The sequence below is a fragment of the Scyliorhinus canicula genome, chromosome 1 (assembly GCF_902713615.1).
Source record: "Scyliorhinus canicula chromosome 1, sScyCan1.1, whole genome shotgun sequence".
Classification (NCBI taxonomy): Eukaryota; Metazoa; Chordata; class Chondrichthyes; order Carcharhiniformes; family Scyliorhinidae; genus Scyliorhinus; species Scyliorhinus canicula.
The window spans coordinates 88748804-88775147 of record NC_052146.1 but is presented as its reverse complement, the minus strand read 5'-3'; the positions used below and the strand labels follow the sequence as shown (position 1 = coordinate 88775147).

The 26344-nt window shown below is 46.5% G+C and overlaps 1 protein-coding gene across 3 annotated transcripts in view; it reads right to left on the bottom strand.

Moving 5' to 3' along the window:
• The window catches only part of yrk (Yes-related kinase), a 380926-nt gene that overhangs the window by 192665 nt on the left and 161917 nt on the right, over window positions 1–26344 (bottom strand). For all 3 annotated transcript variants that reach the window (XM_038795113.1, XM_038795103.1, XM_038795122.1), the window contains one exon: window positions 23951–24009. The gene's annotated coding sequence lies outside the window, so the exon portion shown is untranslated. The remainder of the gene's footprint in view (window positions 1–23950; window positions 24010–26344) is intronic.

Below are 26344 nucleotides of genomic sequence, written 5' to 3'. Positions count from 1 at the left end.
TGGTTCATGAGCAACTGCGCCGGAGCCAAACCAGTTTACCGAGGGGTTGCCCTGTATGCCAAGAACGCCAGGTTGAAATCCGAGGCTGAGTCTGCAGCCTTGCCCAGCAACTGCTTGACAATATGGACCCCTTTCTCGGCCTTCCCGTTTGATTGCGGGTAATGGGGACTGGATGTGATGTCACTAAAGTGGTAGGATCATGCAAAGTTGGACCACTCTTGGCTGTAGAAACATGGACCGTTGTCACTCATTACCGTCAGTGGTATTCCATGCCTGGCAAACGTCCCTTTGCAGGCTTTGATGACGGACTTGGACGTGAGGTCCGACAGTTTCACCATTTCCGGGTAGCTGGAGAAGTAGTCGACCAGGAGCACATAATTACGCCCATTGGCGCGAAAGAGGTCTATCCCCACCTTGGACCATGGAGCGGTCACGATCTCGTGCTGTTGCAGCGTTCCCTTGGGCTGAGCTGGTTGAAACTTCTGGCATGTTGTGCAGTTAAGGACTGTGTTGGCAATGTCCTGGCTGATGCTAGGCCAGTAAACTACCTGCCGAGCTCTGCGTCGACATTTCTCGACCCCCAGGTGACCCTCATGGATCTGTCTGAGCACCATGTTTTGCATGCTTTGGGGAATGACGATTCTATCTACTTTAAGAAAGGTCCCCTCAACAACCCCTGTCAACCACTGTCCTGTCTGGTGATTGGTTGTTCTGTGTCATGTGTGTCCATTGGTTATCCTGTGTGTCAATCACTGCCTGTCTGCATCTTATGATATACATGAGTGGATATTATGACACTGGGATTTCCCAAGAAACCAGTTGCAGATAAGTAGTAAATACCAAACAGGAACAAAGGGCAAAATTTAATGCCGTCTCCCCGAGGTAGGTTTTGAGGTGGGAAACAGCTAATTGGGCAGGATGGTGCAGGTGAGAACCACGTTGCCTTCCCGCCTCTGCCCAATCAAGTCTGGGGCAGAAAAGCCCCCGGGAGTCTTACCACCTGTCCCCTTAATTGGACGATTAATGTCCACATAAAGGTCTCATCCTACCTCTTCTGGTATTCAACCAGCACCGCTGGAAGAGTTGCCACATGGGAAGTCTGAAATGTAAAACCCTGTTATGTTCCTTTGATGACTTCTGGGTGGCAGGATTGGTGGTGGTGGTGGTGAGGGGAGGGGGAGGGAGGGGATGTCTCTTAATGAAAGACACAATGCATGATGGGGGAGCCGGGCATCGTCGGGGTGGAGGGTGCGCTGAAAGCCATCCCCAGCCCTTGCCTTTGACCCCCATCCACCCATCCCTCACTCTCCCCTGCAACTCTCACCCCTTGACCTCCATCCTACCCTCACTCACCTCTGGCCTCTGGTACGTAGTTGATCCTGGGCCTCCGGAGGATACATTACAAGCAGCTGTTACCAACTGTGTCAACTCATTGGCTTCGATTTCACAAGATGGAACAATCTTATAGTCAGCACCAAACGTCAATCCTCAATGCTACCCAAAACTGTAAGAGGCACATCTTGGCAAAGCTCAGTGTGTCAGAACCCTAACACAAATCTGCTAATATTTAAAATAGTAGGAAGAGCATTTCTTTGTCTAACATCATTATGTGATGGATTCCCTGGGGTGAAGGGGAAGAGGGCAGAGCTGGGGCAGGAGTGATGATAGTGGGTGGCAACTAATAGTGTAGCCCACATGGTGTTCTTCATTGATATCATGTTTTACACTAAAAAACTGTGTGCCGGCCAGAACTCACACCAACTCACGCCAATCACCTTCATCCCAGACCCTACACCCTCATCATCTTTAGGACCAGCATTGACACCTGAGACAAGATTGGTGCTCCCAGCACACACGCCGTGTCCCCTTGTGAATCACTTCCTGCATTGCCAAATTTCAAAGCCCATTCTTTTAAAAGATCAAAGGCAGGAAAGAAATTCAGCAATCTGACAGACAAATTTAATACTCAACAGTCTAAAACACTCCGCAAGCATCAAATCGATCCTCCATCTTTTCATTTCAAAACTAATTATTCACAAGTCCTTCTTTTCAAATTATATCACTAAGGTTCTAACCCAGGTTGCCAATTCTTTACATCAGCCTCAGTTCAATGATAGCATCCAGGCCTCTGAGTCAGATAGCCATCATTTCAAGCCCCACTCCAGAGATTTGAGAATGTAATCCAGGCTCATACATCGGTGCTGCACTGAGGGAACACTGTACTTTTGATGGAGTTCTTATTCAGACGAGTGATAAACTGAGCCCTTGTCGAACCGTCTTGGGGGATGTTAAATATTCCATGGCACTTTTCACGGGTGAATTCTCCTGGCATCCTGACAACACATCCCTCCAAAAACATCACCAAAAACAGACTATCTGGTCATTTATCTCATTGCTATCAATGAGAGCTTGCTGTGCACATATAGGGCGGTATTCTGTGCTCCCGGGACTAAGTGCCCGCACCATCGTTAACGCAGTCGCGTTTCACGACGGCACGAACAGGTCCCGGGTACGACCTATTCTGGCCCCCATAGGGGGCCAGCACAGCGCTGGAGCGGTTCACGCCGCTCCAGCCTCCTCACGTGGCACCAAATGGGCGCTGTGCCAACCTGCGCATGCGCAGTTGGGGCTGCTCAATCCTGCGCATGCGCGGAGAACATTTTACGCGTGCCGGCCCTCACCAACATGGCGCTGGTGTTCTGGGGCCGGCCGTGGAAGGAGGTAGGCCCGGGGGGGAGAGGCCAGCCCGCCGATCAGTGGGCCCCGATTGCGGGCCAGACCCCATCGGAGGACCCCCCCAGTGAAGGCGCCTCCCCCCCCCACAGGCCAACCCCCCCAGTGTTCCCACCAGCAGCGACCAGGTGGACGGCGCCAGCGGGAACCTGTTGTGTCAGAGCGGTCGCTCGGCCCTTCTTGGCCGGAGAATCAGGGTTTCTCCGTTTGCGGCGATTCTCCGAGCGGCCCGGCACAATCCGCGCGCCACTGGTTTTGGGGGGGGGGGGTGGGTGAATCGCGTGTGGGGGTCGGGGCGGTGTGGCGCGATTCGCGTGGTGCCCTGACGATTCTCCCACCCGGCGTGGAGGGGAGAATACCGCCGGAAGATTTTTTTAAAAATTTAGAGTACCCAATTACTTTTTTTCTAATTAAGGAGCAATTTAGCATGGTCAATCCACCTAACCTGCGTCATAATAATAATCTTTATTGTCACAAGTAGGCTTAAATTAACACTGCAATGAAGTTACTGTGAAAATCCCCTTGTCTCCACACTCCGGCGCCTGTTCGGGTTCACTGAGGGAGGATTCAGAATCTTTGGGTTGTGGGGGTGAAACCCTCGCAGACACGGGGAAAATGTGCAAACCCCACACAGACAGTGACCCGGGGCTGGGATCGAACCCGGATCCTCTGCGCTGTAGGCAGAAGTGCTAACCACTGCCCCACCATGCCGCCCTGTGCACATATAAGTTACCCTTTTGTCCTACAATGCAACACTGACTACACTTCAAAAGTATCTCATTGACTGTGAAGTGCTTTGTGGCATTGTGAGGTCATGAAAGGTGCTACTTATGTGCAAACTCGTTCGTACTTGTTAAGTCAATACTGATCGATAAGACTGATGCTAAGTTAGACACACTATGTGCATAACAAATCAACGATGTTCAGTAATTGTTTTTCAAGTATTCTGTTGTTTTGTATCCAGTAACTTGGTCGTGCTGCCTTGACACCTGTAAACACCAAGAGAGGTGCAAATCTACTTATTCCAGTATTCAGGATATTAGTTAAAATAGCTATCTCACAGGCATTTAGTGTGGGTTTGTATTTTACACATCTCAAATGAGCAACTCTGATTGTCTGTGCTGAGCACCTTGTGAAATTAGACAAGTCACAAATGAGGCTTCAGTTACAATTGCACCACAAACGAGACTGAATGAGATAAAGAAATCGAACATTTCTAATTAACACACGACATCAGTGAAAGATAAAGATAGCCGCAGGCAACAGTCTAATCATTCTACACCTGAGTTGAAAATGCCTTGCATTCTATTCTGCCTGAATGCAGCCTTTTGATTTCGTAATAAAAAACTTGCATTTATATAGCACGAGTCAGAACCTCAAAACATTCCTAAGTGCTTTATGGGCAATGAAGTACTTTTTGATTTGTGGTGATTGTTGTAACACAGAGAAATTTCCAGCTAATTTATGCACACCAAAATCCCACAAACAGTAGTGTGATGATGATTGGATCACTTGTTCCTGTAGTATCGATTGAGGGAAATGAGAACCCCTCTGCCCCCTTCAAGGTAATACTTAGGATCTTTGTGTTGACTTGAGAGAGCTCAGGGAGCCTCGTGCAAAGAGCATATGAATGCAAATGTAACTTTCTATCTGTAAATTAGTCAGGATTTTGATGGGCAGCACTGTGCACATCTTTGATTACAAAATATTTTAGAAAGACTGGGGGTGTAATTTTATGGTTTCAGTACAGCAGGACTAACATGATTTCACCCAAATTTGTAATGGTATTAGTAGCACGGAGTCTAATTAAAGTACATCAGTGCTGCAATGTTTCCCCCAATTTGTCTTCCCTGCTCAATTTTCCCAGATGAGATTTAATTCCCTTTTCTGGCATCTCATCCTCAGTTGATTGTTCAGTCGGGAAATTAAAAGGCATGGACTGCTGAAAACCAACATCAACTGTATAGCAATTAGGCACTGGAAAATAATCTGTTGACAATGCAATAAATGTGAGCAAAGGTATTGGGGCTGGATTCCCCGGCCTCCCAGCCACGTGTTTCTTGGCGGCGCTGCGCCGTTTGCTGATGATGGGATTCTCTACTCCCGACACGTGTCAATAGGATTTCTCATCAAAGTCACCCCACGTCGTCGTGAAATCCATGGCTGGGGGGCCGGAGAATCCAGCCCATTGAATCAATGTTTACAGCAAAGAAGGCCATTCAACCTGTCATGTCCATGCTGTCTCTCTACACAGCAGGCTCACTAGGAGCACTTTTCCTCACAGCCTTCATTTTTTTCTATCAAATAATGATCCAATTCCCTTTGAAAGCTTTGATTGAATCTTCCCCCACCTCACCTTCAGGCAGTGAAGATTCAAACCACTTGCTGTGTGAATCTTCCCCCACCTCACTCTCAGGCAGCCCCTTCCAGATCCGAACCACTCGCCGTGGTGAATTTGCTCCCACCTCACTCTCAGGCAGCCCATTCTAGATCCGAACTACTCGCTGTGGTGAATCTGCCCCACCTCACTCTCAGGCAGCCCATTCCAGCTCCTTGCCACTTGCTACACAAAATGATTTCTCCTCATATCGCTGTTGCTTCTTTTGTCAATTACCTTAAATCATTGTCTTTTGGTTCTCGATTCTTCCACCATTGTAAACTGTGTGTTCCTATCTACTCTGTCCACAAAACCTCAAAACTTTGAACAAATCTATCAAATCTCCTCTCAGCCTGCTCTTCTCTAAAGCGAGCAATCCCAGTTTGTCACCCTGTTGTATTAGGGGCTGGTTTAGCTCACCAGGCTAAATCGCTGGCTTTTAAAGCAGACCAAGCAGGCCAGCAGCACGGTTCGATTCCCGTACCAGCCTCCCCGGACAGGCGCCGGAATGTGGCGACTAGGGGCTTTTCACAGTAACTTCATTGAAGCCTACTCGTGACAATAAGCGATTTTCACTTCATTTCATTTATTACATGCCTGGAACCATTCTTGAATATCGTTTCTGCACCCACTCTAATGTCCTCACATCCTTCCTCAAATGGGATGCCCAGAACTGGACACAATACTCCACATGGGGCTGAACCAATCTTCTACAAAAGTTCATTATATTTATTAATACCCTGTGCCTTATTAACCAATTTTTCAACGTTACCTACCACCTTCAAGGATTTGTGCACATATATCCCCAGGTGCCTCTGCACCTATGTCCTCTTTAGAATTGTTTCCTTTTATTCTCTATTGCCTCTCCTAATTTTTTCTACCAAAATGCGTTGCTTCACACTTTTCCATATTAAGTTTTATCTGTCACATGCCCATCCATTCCTTGCATCGGGAAAATATCTCAGATAATATTGCAAGAGTTTTAAGATTAGAATAATTCCAATTTCCCTTGCTCCTGACCTGAAGTTGTTAATTCAAGCTGGGATGCATTTCCAGTGCTGCTATTGGACCTCGGGACACTTGTCAAATCTTCATTCTTTAGATATGTCCCAATGTATATCAGCAGCCTGCTGAATCCTGGAGAGATTGGCAAGTTTGAAACCGCTCTCACATGCATTTTCCAGCAGAAACCTTTAGTCAGAGACCAGAAACAGGAAACTTAACCCTGACTCTGATGCTAATTTGAGTTCTACAAATGCCACAGTGGCTGAGGGTAGATAACACAGATAAATAACATCAAAACGAAAATCCAATCAATGAAGAATATTTAATTCTTTGTGTGGTCAGTTAAAATATGCTTGAAGGGATCATAACTTACTGAGACCAACACACTCAGCTGCTTAAGCAGCAAGGACGTTTCACAGATCGTCATTCTGACATTTTCAGCTTCCGAGAATTGTCAGATTTGACATTCAGATAGCAAACTGATTTCACAGCTGACCACTGTAGCATGGCTTCAGAAGCAATGCTGTAAAACAAAGTAAGTGGTATCTCTGAGGCAAATCAAATGAGTTGTTTCCATTGGCACCTCAAGAGGGAAATATCTTGATAGTAAAGGGATTCAAGTAGGAAGCAGCCACATAGTCATTTGCAAAAATGCCAGAAATACAGTTGCAAATTGCAACAATTGCACATGTGCAAAGGTTTCTCACACAGTAAATTCACCCAAATTGTAAAGGTTTCAGGGAATCATCACTATGTAGGAGGCCATTTGCATCTACACCGACCCTCTGATAGAGCACTCCACCCAGGTCCACTTCCACCCAAGGCTGGAATTGAACGCAGGTCCCTGGCGCTGTGAGGTAGCAGTGCTAACCACTGTGCCACCGTGCCGTGTCTTTGGAAATAACTTCAGAAAAACATTCCTGAACAGTTTCTAAGGACAGAATTTAATGGTGGTGGGGATTCCCACCCTGTCATCTGAAGGGTTGGCAGGATACTTTCCCCACTGACCCCAGCTGACCTGATATCATTTAACACTCCAAGAGGCATTTATTGGTTCGAAGTGTGATTTTCGCCTCTTGGGAGAAAGTCTTGCCTCAGCGAGCTACTGGCAATGTGATTGGGAGCAGCAGCTGCAGCTGGAACTCCAAGCAATCCCTGGAATCATTTGGAGTCAGAATGCAGGTATAAGTATTGGGGATTTTTTGATGGGAAAACCCAAATGGTGGGGAGAGAATGGGGTGAAGCTCTGAATGAAAAGGAATGGGAAGGGGGGGGGGGGGAGCACCCTGGGGAGGCGGGGGTAGACCATGAGAGGTGGAGCCGATGTGGAAAGGGAGCCAGAGAGTGGGGTACCCCTCTCCTCTTTCCTTCCTAAATCCCAAGCAGGCTCACCTACCAAACTTTCTCCCTGCTCTGCCCTCAGCTACTCCTGCCAGCCTCAAAATTGTGGCCAGCAATGTGGGCATAGGCCCCCCCTGACTATCATCCTGCCCCTCCCATATAATTATAGACAGGTCGGGAGCAGGCGGCAGGAAGGCCACTTGAGGAATTTAACTGACCACCTGCCTGTTAAGATGCACTTTTAAATTCTGCCCTCAGAATAAAAGCACATTGCTTGGAAGCGGTTAAATATTACATCACAGGAGCAGGATATCCACAGTTATCCGCCACACCCTTGTTTCACTATGAAGTCTGTAACACTGGTGGAGGAGCTCAAACTGATGGGGCGGTGGTGACATAATGGTGTTGCCACTGGACTAGTAATCCTGAGACCCAGAGGTGATGATCTGGGGTCCCGGGTTCGGATCCCACCATGGCAGGTGATGGAATTTAAACTCAATATCATATCTGGAAGTAAAAATCTAATGTTGATCATTGTTGGTTCACTAAAGTCCTTTAGGGAAGGAAATCTTTACTTGGTCTGGTGACTCCTGATCCACAGGTTGACTCTTAACTGCTCCCTCAAGGGTAAGGGCAATTAGGGATGGGCAATAAAGCTGGCACAGCCAATGACGCCCACGTCCCAGGAACAAATGTTTTTAAAATAAATCTAAATAGCAACCTCAGGTTGTCTGTGCCTGTGCCAAATTTCGGAGCTAGTTGATTTTCATTTTTAAAAATTGGAACGCCTTAATTCAGTGAATAGGTAAGATCATGGAGAAACCAAATGATACGTTTGCAAAGCACTTTAAGTTAATGGCCATGTTACTGTATTAATTCACTTTTCACGTACTCTTTAAGAACTCTTTCAAGAGAAATGAGAAAACATCAATCAAACTGAAATCAAAATACCCTGTAAATTGAAAATTATTTGTATTTTATTCATGCAAGATTCTACAGTAACTCTCTGAACTGACTTGGACCAGCTGCAAGAAGGCAACCAGTCCTCATGGAATTGAAAGGTTTTGGGGAACCTTGCGAAATCTATGGGCGGGATTCTCTGATCCTGAGGCTAACTGTTGCCGCCGCCGTAAATGCCGTTGCGTTTCCCGACAGCGTTAACATGGCCTCCGGAGCAGCAAATCTGACCCCTACAGGGGGCCAGCATGGCACTCAAGCGACACAACATGGCATTTGGCTATAGGGGCCGGCGCAGAACAGAGGAGGCCCCTAGCCCAAGAGGCCGGCCTGCCGATCGGTGAGCCCCAATCGCGGGCCAGGCCACGCGGAGGCCCCCCCCCCACAGGCCGCCCCCCGGATTCTTCCACACCGATGTCCTGCCGGGTAAGACCAGGTTAGAACGGCGCCGAAGGGACTCGGATTTTTTCTACGGCTGCTTGGCCCATCCCGGGCGGAGAATCATCGGGTGGGGGGGGCCTGAGAGCGGTCCCTGACCACCATCGCACTGACCGCGCCAGCACCAATGGCACCGATTCTCTGCCCTCCAGAGAATCGCGTCCTGACATTGGGGCGGCGTCGTGCGATTCGCGCCGGTCGCGCCGATTCTCCGGCCCGGCTCTGGAGTGAGAGAATCCCACCCTATGAATTTAAGCCTGCGGTCTTCTATTAAGGTGGCCTTAAAGTCATCAAAACTCACAAAAGGTACCCTGTGCTGTAGCAAGCATGGGCATATGTCGTGATCCTACAAAAATGAGAACTTTAACATTAAGGTGTTGCTTAACTACGAGCCAGTGTAGGTCACTGAGCACAGGGGTAATGGGTGAATGGAACTCAGTATGTTATGTTTTGGCAGCAGAGTTTGGATGATTTTAAGTTTATGTACGGCAAATGTAGAAACAGCTTTTGATTTCTCATCAGAGGTGGCTGTGTAAATGCTGTGGAGTTGGGACTAGTGCCTAGAGGATCTCAACCACAAGCATGCCATGTGCAACATAGATACTTTGTGGGAAATTTTCTGGTCATCTGATCGCTCCACTTTTTATCTCAAGTATTCTTATAACTGCTACATGAATAAGACATATAATCATTTTGATTGGTTAAAATGTGTCTTGTAATTAATTCAGCAAAGCATACAATCAGATATAATTGGCCATTCAGTAGTTTCATGTTTGCAATAGTTAAGTTGTATCTTTCAAAAGTTTATGGTGTTATTATTATTCTGCTGATTATGTCAAAAAGATTAAACAGCATAGTAATAATGACAAGCAATTGAAAACTAGTGCCATTTACACAGTTTCATAAACCCATATCAATTAGGCTCATCAATATGGAAATATTAACTCTATATCATACTATTAAGTTATCCTGTCTCTCTAAACATCCATATGTTTAAACAACTTAATAGAAATTTTACTGAGTAATATTGATAGAACATGATAAACATTCCTTGTAATGGTCTTGCACACTGTGATGTGCATAAAAGTTAAATCTTGCCTTCTTCATTTTGTACCCTAAACAGTTTAAATTACTTTGTATGTGGTTTTGTTGGAATAGGGGGTCATTAACATGAACTCTACAAAGGACAGTGGACATTCTAAGTGGCTAAGAGACAAACATCAAAACACTTTAAGTTTTGATCCATCAGAATGGCTGTTCTGTGGTAACAAATACAGTATCTACTGCCTTTTGACAATTTCTCCTTCTATTAACAGTCTCCGAACATTGAGTTTATCCTTAACATAGCTTCATTGGGACTGAGTGAACACAGAGTGCACAGATGAACCAGCTTCTCTCCATCCTTTACATCATTGTCCTTGAAATGTATACAGGGGCACTTGTCCTGTATTTGGAGAAGCTCAATGTGGGTCAGAAGTAAAACACGGTTTTAATCAATGAGTGAATAGTCATAAATGAGGCCGTATACAGGCAACATAAGGAACTGTCACATCTATTGCCATGTACAAGGAAATTTGTTGGTATCAATTAGGAGAATCAGTTGCTGGATCACTGGGCACATAAATATTGAACAGCTATACAGTATATATTTCACATTTGCACTTGTATTCTTGTTTACTACTTCTCTTCATAGAATCATAGAATCCCTACAGCATAGTGGGAGGCCATTCGACCCATTAGAAGAAACATTCTACCCATGTCTACTCCCCCTTCCACCCTAGCCTATCCCTGTAACCCCATCACCTAACCTGCACACTAAGGGTCAACTTAGCATGGCAAATGCACCTAACAGAAGACTGGAATTGAACCAGGGTCCCTGGCTGTGAGGCAGCAGTGCTAACTGGGCCACCATGCCACCCTAAATTCATTGTAATCATTTCTTTATTTATTGACAAAATCACATATTTGAGTCAGAACTTGATTTCCTGAGCTTGCTGAAACCAGACCACTGATTTTAAAGTTGTCTGTGACAGATAAGAACCACCAATGGTTAGGACTTCACTGAAGAGCACAACAGGTTTTAATCTGTTCATCCCAGCACTGCATGTCGCATTCATCAAAAAATAAATGACATGTGAAATTTCATTATGTGTCATTACAGGATTATTAGAGCCTGAGGTATTGAAACAGTAAATTGAAGTAAGATTATGTCGAAGATTTTGATTGCTCAAGCAGTATTGAAAAAGTTCATGAAAAGTTGGTAATATTATTGTTCAAGCATTTTCTAAAATAACATCTGCACAATTCTCTTCATCATATCTATAATATAAATTGCTAAGCTTCCACCTTATTTTACCTTGAAACGAGCTACATAATGGCTGCAAACAGGTACTTTGTGTAATCATGGCGTACTGTACATGCAGACAGCGCAGTAACTGAATAAAACCATCATTCATCTGAAACCGGGTTTCTAATCCGACCAAAAGTCATTCCCTGAAAGTTAATGAAGGTTTGAATCTAAACTGAGGTTGAATGACATGAGCCGTCCATGGGGACAACTCTATCAGCACCTGTCATTAACAGTGAAACCTATGTTGCTGGTATCACTCTCTCTCGGAGACCCTTGAAGCAAGAACACTTCCGGCAGAGCACGCAGCAAGAGTTTACATGTGGAGTCTATTAACATGGTGGGGCTGTTTCCCTGCAATTCTAAGTCAGGGTGGTGTGCAACTTGGGAGAGGAAACTGCAGGTGGCGGTATTTCCATGCATCTGCTGCCCTTTGTCCTTTTAGGCGGTTGACACCATGGGTTTGGAAGGTGCTGTCGAAGGAGCCTTGGCGAGTTCCAACAGTGCATCTTGGAGATGGTAGACATGGTTGCCACTGTGAATATTTAAGGTGGTGAATGGATGTCAATCAAGCAGGCTGTACTGTCCTGGATGATGTTGAACTTCTTGAGTGTTGTTGGAGTGGCACTCATCCAGGCACGTGGAGAGTAGTACATCACACTCCTGACTTGTGCCTTATGGATGGCTGTAGGAAGTCAGGAGGCGAGTTACTTGCCTAGAATTTCCAGCTTCTGATCTACTTGAGTGACTATTTACATGACTAGTCCAGTTCAGTTTCTATAATAATAATTAATAATCGCTTATGGTCACAAGTAGGCTTCAATGAAGTTACGTGAAAAGCCCCTAGTCGCCACATTCCGGCGTCTGTTCGGGGAGGCCGGTACAGGAATTGAAACTGAGCTGCTGGCCTATTCGGCATTACAAGCCAGCTGTTTAGCCCACTGTACTGGTCAATAGTAACTGCCAGGATGCTGATAATGGGGAATTCAGCGATGGTAATGTCTTTGAATGTCAAGAGGAGAAGATTAGATTCTCTCCACCACTGATGTACAGTGTTGAAGATGGCCAGGCACTCGCACGTGTGTGGCACAAATGTTACTTGCTACTTACCAGCCCAAGTGTGAATGTTGTCAAGTTCTTCCGGTATATGGACACAGACTGCTTCAGTATCTGAAAAGTCGCAAATTGGACGAAATATTGCGCATCATTAGCAAACATCTCGACTTCTGACCTTATGGAGGGAAGGTCTTTAATGAAGCAACTGAAGATGGTTGTTAGTTGCCATAAGAGGGAGTGCAGTGAACGTTCACCAGAGTGATTCTGGGGATGGGATAGAAACATAGAAATTACAGTGCAGAAGGAGGCCATTCGGCCCATCAAGTGTGTACTGGCCCTTGGAAAGAGCACTCTACCAAAGCCCACACCTCCATCCTGTCCCCACACCTCCACTCTATCCATGTTACCCCACCTAACCTTTTTTTGAACACTAAGGGCAATTTAGCATAGCCAATCCACCTAACCTGCATATCTTTGGTCTGTGGGTAGAAACCGGAGCACCCGGAGGAAATCCATGCAGACACGGGGAAAATGTGTAGACTCCACACAGTGACCCAAGCCGGGAATTGAACCTGGGACCCTGGAGCTGTGAAGCAATTGTGCTAACCACTGTGATACCGTGCAGTCCTGGATTGGCAGGATTGTCGTATGAGGAGAGATTGTTTCAACTTGACCTGTATTCACTGGAGTTTGGAAGAATGAGAGGGGGCCTTATTGAAATGCATACAATTCTGACAGGGCTGGACAAACTTGATGCAGGATATTATTTCCGCTGGCTGGGGAGTCTAGAAAAATGGGTTACACTCCCAGGATATGGGGTAAGTCCTTTAGGACTGAGATTAGGAGAAACTTCTTCACTCAGAGGGTGCTGAACCTGTGGAATTCTCTGCTGCAGAAGGCTGGGAGGCCAAGTCACTGAAGGAAATAGATAGATTTTTAGAATATAAACATGTCAAGGGTATGAGGAGAGGGGGGAATGTGGTATTGAGATAGACGATCAACCATGATCATATTAAATGACAGAGTAGGCAAAGGGCCAAATGACCTAATTCTGCTCCTAGCTACATAAATGTTGTGTGAAATGACTCCTGTGCAGATCCCAAACTACAAAACAAAAATTGTGAATTAAGCTATAGCAGGGCACTTGGATAGGCTCAAGATAATCAAATAGAGTCAACATGGTTTTGTGTAAGGAAAATCATGTTTAACCAACATATTGCAATTCTTTGAGGAAGTCATGTGTGTTGTAGATAAAGGGGAACCAGTGGATGTTGGATTTGGATTTGTTTTATTGTCATGTTTACCGAGGTACTGTGTACAGTCCAGACATATCATTCCATACATGAAAAAAAATAGGACATACATAAACACACAATGTAAATACATAGCCACAGGCAACGGGTGAGCATAGACTGCAGTCCAATACTTAGGTTTCAAAAAGGCATTTGATAAGGTTCCACATCAAAGGTCATTATGGAAAATAAAATCTCATGTTATAGGGGGTAACATATTGGCATGGATAGAAGATTAGCCAGCAAACAGGAAGCAGAGAGTAGGCATGAATGGGTCATTTTCAGGATGGCAAGATGTAACGAGTGGTGTGCCACAGGGATCAGTTGTGGGACTTCAACAGTTTACAATTTATATAAATGACTTGGATGAAGGGAATGAAGGGTTGGTCGCCAAATTTACCGACGACACAAAGATAGGTAGGAAAGTAAATTGTGAAGAGGAGGCAAGGAGGCTACAAAAAAGAAGAGCAAAAGGCGACTTGATTGAAATATATAAGATCCTGAGAGGTACTGACAGGTTGAATGTGGGGAGGATATTTCCTCTTGTGAGAGAATCTAAAACGAGGGGTCACTGATTAAAAATAAGGGGTCACCCATTTAAAAGGGAAATGCGGCAAATTTTGTGAGTCATGAGCCTTCAGAACTCTCTTCCTGAAAAGGTGGTTGAAGCAGAATCTTTGAATATTTTTAAGGCAGAGCTGGATAGAGTCTTTTTTTAAAATTCATTTACGGGATGTGGGCATCGCTGGTTAGGCCAGCATTTATTGCCCACCTCGAGTTGCCCTTCGGAGGGTGGTGGTGAGTTGCCTTCTTGAACCGCTGCAGTCCTTCAGATGTAGATACACAGTGTGTTGTTAGTGTCTTGGTGAGCAGGAGGGTGATAGGTTACCAGGGGTAGACGGGATTTGAGGTTACTATCAGATCAGCCCTGGTCATATTAAATACAAAGCAGGTTCGATGGGCGGAATGGTCTCCTCCTGCTCCATGTTCATATGTTTGGAATTGTTGCCCTACATTTGAAATCCACAGTGGCCCGAAAGACGGCAGTCAATTGACTTTCTGGCATTTTTAAGATAACAGTCCATTAATGGATTTTAATTATTTCAATCTTATTCCACCTCATTTTGCCTCAAGTACTTTACTGCCACTTCAAAATCTATTTTAAAGTAACACTGTCATTTCAAAGTTATCTAATCCTGCTCAATAACTTCACTAGCTGTCCTGTTAACTTCGAATGAAGTAATAGGTAATCATCAAAGCTGCACAAGTGACATCAAACAGTGAAACATGGCACTCAATGCTAAAGTAATACAAAGCATCAAAGACCAAAATACTTTTCCACTCCTCTTATGACGACATTCATTCAGGTTGAATTACAGTTTCATGAAGTCAGCTTCCACTGCCTCACGAATTTTCTCATTTTCATTTACAATGTAGACAGTGTGTGTTAAAAGACAATTTGACAGGCCTTCTTTAGGAGAGTGACTAGCAGTATTTTGAGATTTGTGTGGGCACATGGGACTCCAAGAGTGAAGAGGGTGTTCCTGGAGCGAGGGAGGGATAGAGGCGGGCTGGCACTGCCCAACCTTCTGGGGTACTATTGGGCGGCCAATGTGTCAATGGTGCGTAAATGGGTGATGGAGGGGGGGAAAAGAATGGAGATGGCGTCATGTAGAGGTACGAGCCTGGGTGCCATGGTAACGGCGCCGTTGCCGCTCTCCCCTAAGAGGTTTACCACGAGCCCAGTGATGGCACCGACCCTAAGAATCTGGGGACAGTGGAAGCGGCATAGGGGGGAAACAGAGGGCTCGATGGAGGCTCCATTGGGTGGCAATCATCGGTTCATCCCAGGGAACAGGGATGGGGGATTTAGGGGGTGGCAAAGGGTGGGCATCAGTAAATTGAGGGACCTGTTTATTGGCGGGAGGTTTGAAGGCCTGGGGGAACTGGATGATAAATTTGGGCTTCCCCAAGGGAACATGTTCAGATACTTGCAGGTAAAGGCGTTTGCTAGGCGACAGGTAGAGGGATTCCCTCTGCTGCCGTCGCGGGGGGCGAAGGACAGAGTGCTTTCGGGGTGTGGGTCGGAGAGGGGAAGGTGTCTGACATCTATACGGTAATGCAGGAGGTGGAGGAGTCGTCAGTGGAGGAGCTGAAGGCTAAATGGGAGGAGGAACTTGGGGAGCAGATAGAGGACGGGACTTGGGCGGATGCCTTGGAGAGAGTCAACTCTTCCTCCTCATGTGCGAGGCTTAGTCTCATCCAATTTAAGGTGCTGCACCGGGCCCACATGTCCGGGACTAGGATGAGTAGGTTCTTTGGAGGTGAGGACAGGTGCACCAGATGTTCGGGGAGTCCAGCGAACCACACCCATATGTTCTGGGCATGCCCAGCACTGGAAGAATTCTGGAAGGGGGTGGCGGGGACGGTGTCGAGGGTGGTTGGATCCAGGGTCAAACCAGGGTGGGGACTCGCGATTTTTGGAGTTGCGGTAGAGCCGGGAGTGCAGGAGGCGAAAGAGGCCTGTGTCCTGGCCTTTGCGTCCTTAGTAGCCCGATGAAGGATCTTGCTACAGTGGAAGGATGCGAGGCCCCCAAGCGTGGAGACCTGGATCAGTGACATGGCGGGATTTATAAAATTGGAAAGGGTCAAATTTGCCCTGATAGGATCAATACAAGGGTTCTATAAATGATGGCAGCCTTTTCTGGACTTCCTGGCTCAAATATAGGTATCTTGGTCAACAGCAGCAGCAACCCGGGGGGGAGGGGGGGGGGGGTGTTCCTTATTGTAGTTTCTATTACGTAAATTAATATTGTGTTAATTTGCATTGTTGTTAAAATGCTGTGTTGTTCATGGAGGTGGGGCGAATGTTTATGATTGCTAATATTATTGTTATTTTTGGTATTTTATTATGGTTCGTTGTTGTATAAATTCAAAATTTTTCAATAAAAATTATTTAAAAAAAAAAGACAATTTGACAGGATGGCATGTGGCACAGTGGTTAGCACTGGGACTGCAGCGCTGAGGACCCGGGTTCGAATCCCGGTTCTGGGTCACAGTCCATGTGGAGTTTGCACGTTCTCCCCATGTCTGCGTGGGTTTCACCCCCACAACCCAAAGATGTGCTGGTTAGGTGGATTGGCCATGCTAAATTGGCCCGTAACTGGAAAAAAAAAATTGGATACTCTAAATTCATATTTTTTTTAAATGTACAAAACTGAGTCTTAGAAATTGGGCCCCAAAGTCTCCACAGCAGTAATGGGAGAATTTATATGTGAGACTAATGGTCTATAATAACTGAGATCCACAATGGTACTACCAAAAGATCAACAACATAATGTAATCAGCTGTGTGAGAGTTAATTGGCATTAGAAAAATAGACAACTTGACCAAGAGTAATGTTACAGTCAAATCTAATGTTTCCTCAACCCAACTACATATGTGTGCATTAATTGACAGCTCTCATTGGTATTAACAGTGGGACAGCTGGCTATTTTTCGGTTATTCCTTGTCCTGGAATGGAAAGACAAACATTAACCGTTGCCCAAACAGGTAATGGACCCTTTATTAAGATGCCGAGTCCGAGGGTTAACTTTAACTCTTAGTAATGTTATCAATAAAAAGGTGAATTGGGAATTTATATAATGAGTGGGGGATCCGATATTGTCCATTTCACAGGATTATCAATGCGGTCGTTAAATCTGCACTCACACCTCCAGGAGTCCAAAATGTTTTAAGTGTGGACAGTTCCTGATTTGGGCAAATCTGAAGTTAAAGTGCAGTGTTTGATCTACAGATCACTTTAGTTAGTTGAATTATTTCTGGTTGGTCATCAGAGCCATAAAATAGAGATCCTCAAAAACATCTTGCATGAAGGATGATCAGTTGATACCAGAATTCCTTCCGAGTGACTTGGTAACCAATAAAATATACTATAACATACAGCAATCCATTGCCACCATCCTGCTGCTCACCAGCACAAACATAACATGCACCATTCAAGATAAGCAGCCAACCCGGGATTAGTTCATGTCAGCATCTGTTGCCTTTAAGCAAAGAATTCCAGTATCCAAACCTTTGAGTTTCTTCAGCAGCTAACCAATGAATCAACATTGCAAGTAAGACAACGGGCGCAATTCTCCGGCCACGTTGTGCTCTCGCTTGAGCGCAACGGGAGAGGCCTGCAGCGAGCCTCCCGATAGGCTCCAGGCCTCCCGGAATTCTCCTATTCCCACAAAACGTCAGAGTCGGAACCCTGCCCCAAATGGCTGGGATCGAAAGACACTCACGGAAGTAGGTCGCAAACCGATATATGACCGACTCGCGGGATCCAGCAGCCTCCCTCAATTCTTGGGCCTCCCCAGGGAGGCTGCAGCCGGGTGCCAATCAGTGCTGGCCCACACAATTGTGGACCAGGTGGAATGGCACCCAGCGAGTCTCCTGGGCCACCGGAGGCCCCAGAATGGTCAGGGTAAGTGCAGGGTGGCTCCTTGGTCCTCCTCTGGAATGTGGGCATCCTGGCACTGCCCAGCTGGCACCTTGGCCCTGCCACTATGACATTTCCAGGTGCCCAGATGGAACTGCCTAGCTGTCAGGAGCACTGCCTGGGTGCCAGGACAGCAGTGCAAAAGTGCCCGGATGCCAGGGTGGCACTGCCAAGGGTCGGGGGTGAGGGGGGGCCATGCCGATGAAATGAAGATGGAGGGGGTGTTTGAATGGTTGGAGAGTGCAGGTCAGGTAAGTAGGGCCCTCTGGGAGGTTGAGAGGTGCTGGATGGGGGTACGAGAAAGGAGGGGATGCTGTAAGAGGGCTTGGAGTGGCCTGAAGAAGGGGGAACCCCCCCAAGGACCCCATAGCGGGGTGTGGATAGTGTCCATGTGTGAGGGGGGTGGGGGGTGACACTGCCCATGGTGAGGGGTGTGGAGGACCCACCAGCTCACTTAGAGATTCGGCACCCTTTCAAAATGGCAGCCCAATCTCTGAGTTCAGCTCCCCACTGCTAAAAAAATATTCTCTCGGCGCGATCCTCCGGCTACGCTGCAACGGAAAAGCATCTCACTGTGGCACAACGTGGCCGGTGAAAGCCAGGAGACCCCGTTCCTGGGATCCACCCGGCTCGCATCGACTCGCGAGATTCAATGCAATCTCGCAAGACGTTGCAAGAAGAATCCCGCCCACAATGGGCGGGAACACTTTTTGGCAAATCTGCTTTTGAGAGCGAGGCAGCTCGCCTTACTCTAATGTGCAGATTTCCAAGGTACCTGAGGCTTTGGGATTCAATCCCTTTGCCTTGGGGACCTTGGGCAAGCACTGTTTGGTGCTGGTCTCCATAAACAGAATGGCACTCGTGGGGGTCCCCAAGTGGATTGGAGGCCTACAGCTGCATGCCTTTTGGGCAAGGTGCCCAGTTGGCAGTAACAGCTGGCAGGGGCACTGCCAAGATGTCAAGCTAGCATTTTTTGTGTGATCGGGCTGGGGCTGGCCACTGTGGGTGTTGGAGGGTTAGAGGGAGAGGGCCGGGGGACCCTCCCATGTTGTGTTTGGGCTCGGGGGAGGTCGGGGATTTTTTTGTGGGCCTCGGAGATCGGGATGCCATTTAAAAATGGAGTCCCGATCTTTCGTTACAATGGGGAGTTTTGGCGAGCAGAGCTCCCCGGCGTAAAAAACGGGGTTATGTGCGGCCTCAGCCACATGCTTCCCATTTAGGCTACTTATTCAACACGATCCCATCGTCCCACCAACCACGATGGGTGGGAGAATAGCGGGAGGTCCGCTCCCACACCTCCCGCTATTCTCCCACCCCCCCCCCCCAAAATGGCGTATCCGGTTTTCCAACACGCCGCTCGGAGAAACGCAGGCCGCCATTTTTCACGGCGGCCCGCGATTCTCTGACCCGGATGGGCCGAGCGGCCTGCTGTTCCCGACCTGTTCACGATGGCGGCAACCACAGCTGGTCGCTGCCATCATGAACATGGCGCGCCAAGTGTGGGGCATAGTGGGGGCGGATCGGGGATCGAGCACCACGACCGTGCTCAGGAGGGGACTGGCCCGTGATCGGTGCCCACCGATCGTCGGGCCGGTGTCTCAAGGGGATCAAGCCGCCACATCTTGCGGGGAGGCTGAGGGGAAAGACGGCAACCGCGCATGCGCGGGTTTGAGCTGTCCAACCCGCGCCTGCACGACTGACGTCATTAGGCCTTGAAGCCAGGGACAAGGCCCGGCCGCCGAGTTTCCCGGTACGGCCCACCTATCCCCCCGGGTAGGGGAGAATAAGGGGCCGGGAGAGGCTTCCAACGCCGTCGTGAACCTCTCCAGGTTTCACAACGGCGTCGGGCCTTGCGGAGAATTCCGCCCTAAGCGCTGACGCCAACGCAGAATTCGTGGACTTTCAGCAAAACTCGCGCTGCACCTAGATCGATTGAGCAACTGTGGAGGGGCTGGCAGCGGCGCCACATGGAACACAATTGATTCCAATGAAAAACAGTGCAGGATTCGACGGGTCCGTGATTGACACTTGGTCGGCTGACAAACTGCAGTCGCACATATACGTTACAATCCCCACACACACTAATCCCAACCAACGAGATGGCCGTGGCACTGGTTGTGCTGGAGCGTGCTCATACAGCTGATGCGTTGACTGGGGCCAGAGAGTACCTTGGGGGGGGGGGGGGGTAGTCTGGGGGACACCTATACGACCCATTGCCCTATGTTCACAGTGGGCTGCCGGTGGCATTTGGAGCTGCATGCCTGTCCATCCTTTTTTTTTTAAATTTAGATTACCCAATTATTTTTTCCAATTAAGGGGCAATTTAGCGTGGCCAATCCACCTACTCTGCACATTTTTGGGTTGTGGGGGCGAAACCCACGCAGACACGGGGAGAATGTGCAAACTCCACACGGACAGTGACCCAGAGCCGGGATCGAACCTGGGACCTCAGCGCCGTGAGGCGGTTGTGCTAACCACTAGGCCACCGTGCTGCCCTGCCTGTCCATCCTAACCCCACAGCCCACCTGCTGGCCACACCGCGCAACTCCCCCCAGCCCGGACAGAAGCTCCCCGGCCAGTGGCGCAACTGTCAGCAAACTATGACGATGTTGGACACTTTCTGTACCCCCTCTCTCGCTCTCCACAGCCATGACGCTGGCTTCACGCTTCATACAAGCACAGGTGAATCGCGCCATCGAGAACTCAGCTCATCGGAGGTGGAGCATCGCGAAGGCCCCGGAGAATATCGAGTCAGGACCGCTAATGATATGCAAATGGCGTTTGCTAAACGTGCGTTCTGATACACATTGACGCTGCTGTCGAGGTGATGGAGAATTGTGATTTGGCGTCAAAGTAGAACCCGCCGCATTTTCGACATCGGAACCTATTCTCTGCCCAATCGCATTTCTCGATTTTGGCGCAGCCAATGGAGAATCCCGCCCCTATCTCTGATGGAGTTCTGACTCCAGAACTGTAAAATACTCTGTGTAAAAGCCTGCAATAAGCTTCTTCAGGTCCCAGTGTGAGACCCACAACCAAGCTGTCCAGTGGACTTGCAGCAAAAATGGAAAATCGATGGGCAGCACGGTGGCACAGTGGTTAGCATTGCTGCCTACGGCGCTGAGGACCCGGGTTCGAATCCCGGCCCTGGGTCACTGTCCGTGTGGAGTTTGCACATTCTCCCCGTGCCTGCGTGGGTTTCACCCCCACAACCCAAAGATGTGCAGGGTAGATGGATTGGCCACGCTAAATTGCCCCTTAATTGGAAAAAAATAATTGGGTACTCTAAATTTATTTTAAAAAAAATAAAATGGAAAATCGTCACAGTTGAAGGAGGATTCCTTCTTCTCTGACCAAAGGGGGGGCATGGTAGCATAGTGGTTAGCACTGTTGCTTCGTAGCGCCAGGGTCCTGGGTTCGCTTCGGTTACTGTCTTTGAGGAGTTTGCATGTTCTCCTCGTGTCTGCGTGGGTTTCCTCCAGGTGCTCCAGTTTCCTCCCACAAGTCCTAAAAGACGTGCTATTAGACATGAATTGGACATTCTGAATTCTCCCTCTGCGTACCCAAACAGGTGCCGGAGTGTGGCGACTAGCGGATTTTCACAATAACTTCCTTGCAATGTTAATGTAAGCCTACTTGTCACAATAATAAAGATTATTATTGTTTAAAAAATGACTTAGCACCCTATAGAGAGAGTAAATCTTCCTGGTCAGTTTATCCTTTGAGATAGAGCAGACTAAGTTACACAGGAAACATAACCAATACATTATCCTCAAAAAGAAGTGCCACAATTCATTTAAAGAAATATCATTGTCATAAATGGCTTTGAAATAGTTTTTTGATCAGTGCAGCTTGCATTTTGAATGTGCAATGTGTTCTCATGAAGAATGCAAGGAGCGGGTTATGAGTTTATATCAGAGCACAGACCACACGACACAGGAAAAATCACTTACTTTGCTTTTATCAACTTTTCTAAGACTTTTAACCAGGTTTCTCATTCAACCCTCATGAAGCTGGAAGCTGCCAAGTATGTTGCTAAATCTTGGATTGTATTGGGCAATTCTGCAACCACTCCAAGAGGTGTTTAACAGTGAAGGGAGGCTCAATGGGGCAATGTTTGGTCTTGAGTCAATAGCATAAAATGTATAAATTAACCATCCATTAAGCACTCCCCCCCAATCTTTGTTTCTGTTTAAGTCAAGTCAGGGGAAGGTATTTAACAGGTAACTACACTGGTACCGCATGATTGCCCAAGTTCAAAATGACCCAATGAACCCATATCTTCTGAAATAGGATTGAGGCAGGAATGTCCATTGTCACTTTTTCTATTCATGGCTTCTTCTTATTTTTTTTTTTTTTATTTTTTTTTATTTTTTTTTTTTAAATTTAGATTACCCAATTATTTGTTCCAATTAAGGGGCAATTTAGCATGGCCAATCCACCTAACCTGCACATTTTTGGGTTGTGGGGTCGAAACCCACGCAGACACGGGGAGAATGTGCAAACTCCACACGGACAGTGACCCAGAGCCGGGATCGAACCTGGGACCTCAGCGCCGTGAGGCGGTTGTGCTAACCACTAGGCCACCGTGCTGCCCATTCATGGCTTCTTCAACGTGCTGGGTGTAATTCTAAGTAAGACTCTTGTATCTGGTAGATTCATTAATTGTTTGGTGGCTTTAAGAAATTAACTGAGTATATGACTAGGAAATAGAATGATTTTTAAAGAAAATACCTAGTCTGCAAACATATTGTCACTGTTCTAGATAATGAGTGAACTGTTGAAGTTTAAGGTAATGTCGGCAAGATACAGGCATTGTTTCAATGAATGTTCCATGTAAATTCTACCTAAAGAAACATAATATGAATAAGCCATTGTATTAAAAAGACATTTAACAAAATTGCAACAAACAAGTAGCTCTCGCAAGATTGATGGCTAGCCATGACTCAATGCCTCTAGCCGTGAGAAAGTGCATGAAGATATTAGATTATGCCAGGGGACATTAATTAATCTTGAGAAAATGTTTAATTAACTAATCATCTTTCAAGTGATTGATCCCTTTTTGAACAAATCAGGAAGCCTCAGCTGAGAATTAGAACCAATGAAAAATAAACAAGGGACTAAACTATAGATAGGGATTTCCTTAAGAGTAAGATTCTTGAAGCATCTGTTAAATTACTTTTGTTTTAAGGTAATTCATTTGTATTTTTCTCATGTTTATGTTTTAACACTTTTCACTATGTCCATAAGACATAGGAGCAGAATTAGGCCACTCGGCCCATCGAGCCTGCTCTGCCATTCACTCATGGCTGATATTTTTCTTATCCCCATTCTCTTACCTTCTCCCCGCAACTCCTGATCCCCTTATTAATCAATATCCTGACATGTTTATGTATTATTTTGATCTGTTTTGATTCAGTTCGTATGGAAGTGTACCAGTGAGTATTTAGCAATAAAGTCATATTTTGAACACCTCCAATCAACCGAACTGTTGACCCTTATTTGGAAGATAAATAAGAGATCCTACAGTATTGTTTGTTCCAAATGATTTATCAACATTTTCTGTTTTTCATTTCTAACTCCCAGAATATGAACAAAATACTTCAGTATTTATGAAAATGCAGATTGTATATGTCCTTTAATTCTGTGCCAGTAGAAAATCCAGCTAACCTTTGGCTGAAAGCACGCAGTCACCTTCACCGTTAGTTCATAAAAATGTATACATGTATAACTTTACAAAATGCTCATGTTCAATTGACAATGATAAATGGTAGAGTCTGAGTAACGGTATCAGTTCAATTCGAAAACATGTTGAAGGTGTGGACTGATTACAAAAATTCTCCAGGACAAAAAGAAAATACTGCTCATTATTCTGGGTGCACAAACTTATTTTGATGCAATCCTTCTATTTAACTTACCAAAGATACACCAACATTCAAATCATCTGTTCCAATGTTTTTTCCTCAGACATGGAAACCTGGAGCAAAAACATAATGAAAGAAAAACTTTAACAACTGCAGTTCATACTTAGACTACATGCGCACAAGAGCTTAAAAAAATATATATATTTATATTGTCACAACTATACAGGCCTTTCAGAAAAGCAGACCATAAAACCAACACTAAATATATAACATGCATTTCCTGTCTCTGCAAATGTTGCAAGTACTTCTGGTAAACCCTTTGTTATAAAACGGAGTATCCTCTAATTTATCAGAGGCAATGTCACAAGAGATCGAGAATATACACATTTCTTGTCTCAATACTTTACTCCCTGGTGTTGCACTTTTTTGTCACATTTGTGTATCAGCTTTTCCCAACATTAAATTTTATGTCTGTATTTTCTATTCAATTTCCACTGTTAATGTCAAAATGTAATCAGAGACTCTGGCCACCAGGTAGCTCTGCAAACTAGGGGCGCGATTCTCCCAAAGGGAGACAAAATGCCGACGCCGGAGTGAAACCCGGAGTGTTTCACTCCGGTGTCGGAGGCGGCTCCTCGCCCCCTATTCTCCCATCCCCAGGGGGCTAGGAGCGGCGCCGCGTCAATTACGCGCGCCGGGCCTTGACGCCCGCGTCAAAGCGGCGCTGCGTAAATCACGCGGCCGGCGGCGCCTAAATGACGTCACCCGCGCATGCGCAGGTTGGCCGGCACCAACCCGCGAATGCGTGGTTGCTGTCCTCCCCTCCGCAAGACATGGAGGATTGATCTTGCGGGGCGGCGGAGGGAAAAGAGTGCGTCTTTCAAAGACGCCGCCCCGACGATCGGTGGGCACCGATCACGGGCCAGACCCCTCCTGAGCAACCCCCTGGTGCTCGATCCTCCCTCCCCCACCCACAGGCCCTCACACAGCGGTCGCACGCTGTTCACGCCGGCAGCGACCAGATGTGGTTGGCGCCGGCGTGAACCGGTCGGATTAGGCAGGCCGCTCGGCCCATCCGGGCTGGAGAATCGCCGCTCGACCGTCAGAAACGGCGAGCGCCGATTCTCCGAGCGGCCTGTCGTAAAACGCAACATGCCGCTTTGGGGGGGGGGGGGGGGGTGGGAGAATTGCGTGTGAGTGCCAGGGCGGCGTGGCGTGAATCGCCCGGTACTCCCGCGATTCTCCCACCCGGCGTGGGGGTCAGTGAATCGCGCCCTAGGTTTCTAAAACTCCCGTGCATCACTCTGCTGCCATTTTCCTCTTCACGTGTCATTTTCTCCAGTTGATCACAGGCAACTTTCTGGTCCATATATACACAGACAGACACTTAACAGTGCCAATGAGTGCCCAGACATCACACATTGTTACAGATGCAAAACAATCGTAAAGCTTTTTTCTGGGTTGTAGCTTGAAACAGATAAACACATTATAATCTGTAAGCAACTAAGTTTTGAGCGCGTGCATGTTGTACTTTATTACCAGCAACTGATGTGCTGGTTAGGTGGATTGGCCAAGCTAAATTTCCCCTAAGTGTCCAAATGTTAGATGGGGTTACGGGGATGGGGCAGGGGATTGGGCCTAGGTAGTGTAATGATATGCATTTAGTCAGGTTAGTGAAGGGTTAATAATGACATCTCTGTGTAAATCAAACATTAGAGGGCACCACCACTTCTCTGTATTTAAGTCAGACCCTGAGGGAATTCTGGGAGTAGCATAAGGAGGAAGTATGGCGATAGCATTAGAAGAAGATTAGAATAGATTGAGTTAACACGAGGTTAGATCATAGTGTAATTAGTGACTATTTAGATTATTGAGTACTGTAAGACAGATTCAATATTACTTTATTATTTTCTACAGCTCAGTAGAGTGTTCGAACTTCATTTAATTAATAGTGTTATAATAAATCAGTTTTGTTCCAATCCTTTGATTGGTGAATTCTTTGTCAACAGCACATCGGATCATTCTGGAAGAAAGGACAAAGAATATAACATATTACCACGAATGGTAACAAACAGGTAGGATGCTCATTCGGAGAGTCGGTGCAGACTCAATGGGCCGAATGGCTTCCTTCAGCCCTGTAGGGATTCTGCTATTCTATATATGGCAGAATATTTCTGTCATTGTGGAAAAGTACATCATGTGACTTATGAGCAATGCCGCAGGAAATCTGCTGGAAATGAATTTTAAAATAATCTAACGACAGACACGTGCATTCCACCCAAACATCACACTTTGCTTTATATCTGGAACAAGCTGACAGTGGAAAATTAAGAAAGAAATCCAGGCATTTTATCCTAGATTCTTTTTCATTTAAAAGGTCATTCTGACCTGGAGCCTAAAAATTACAAATAAATTGCTCACCTCTAATTGATCTTAAAAAAAATTACA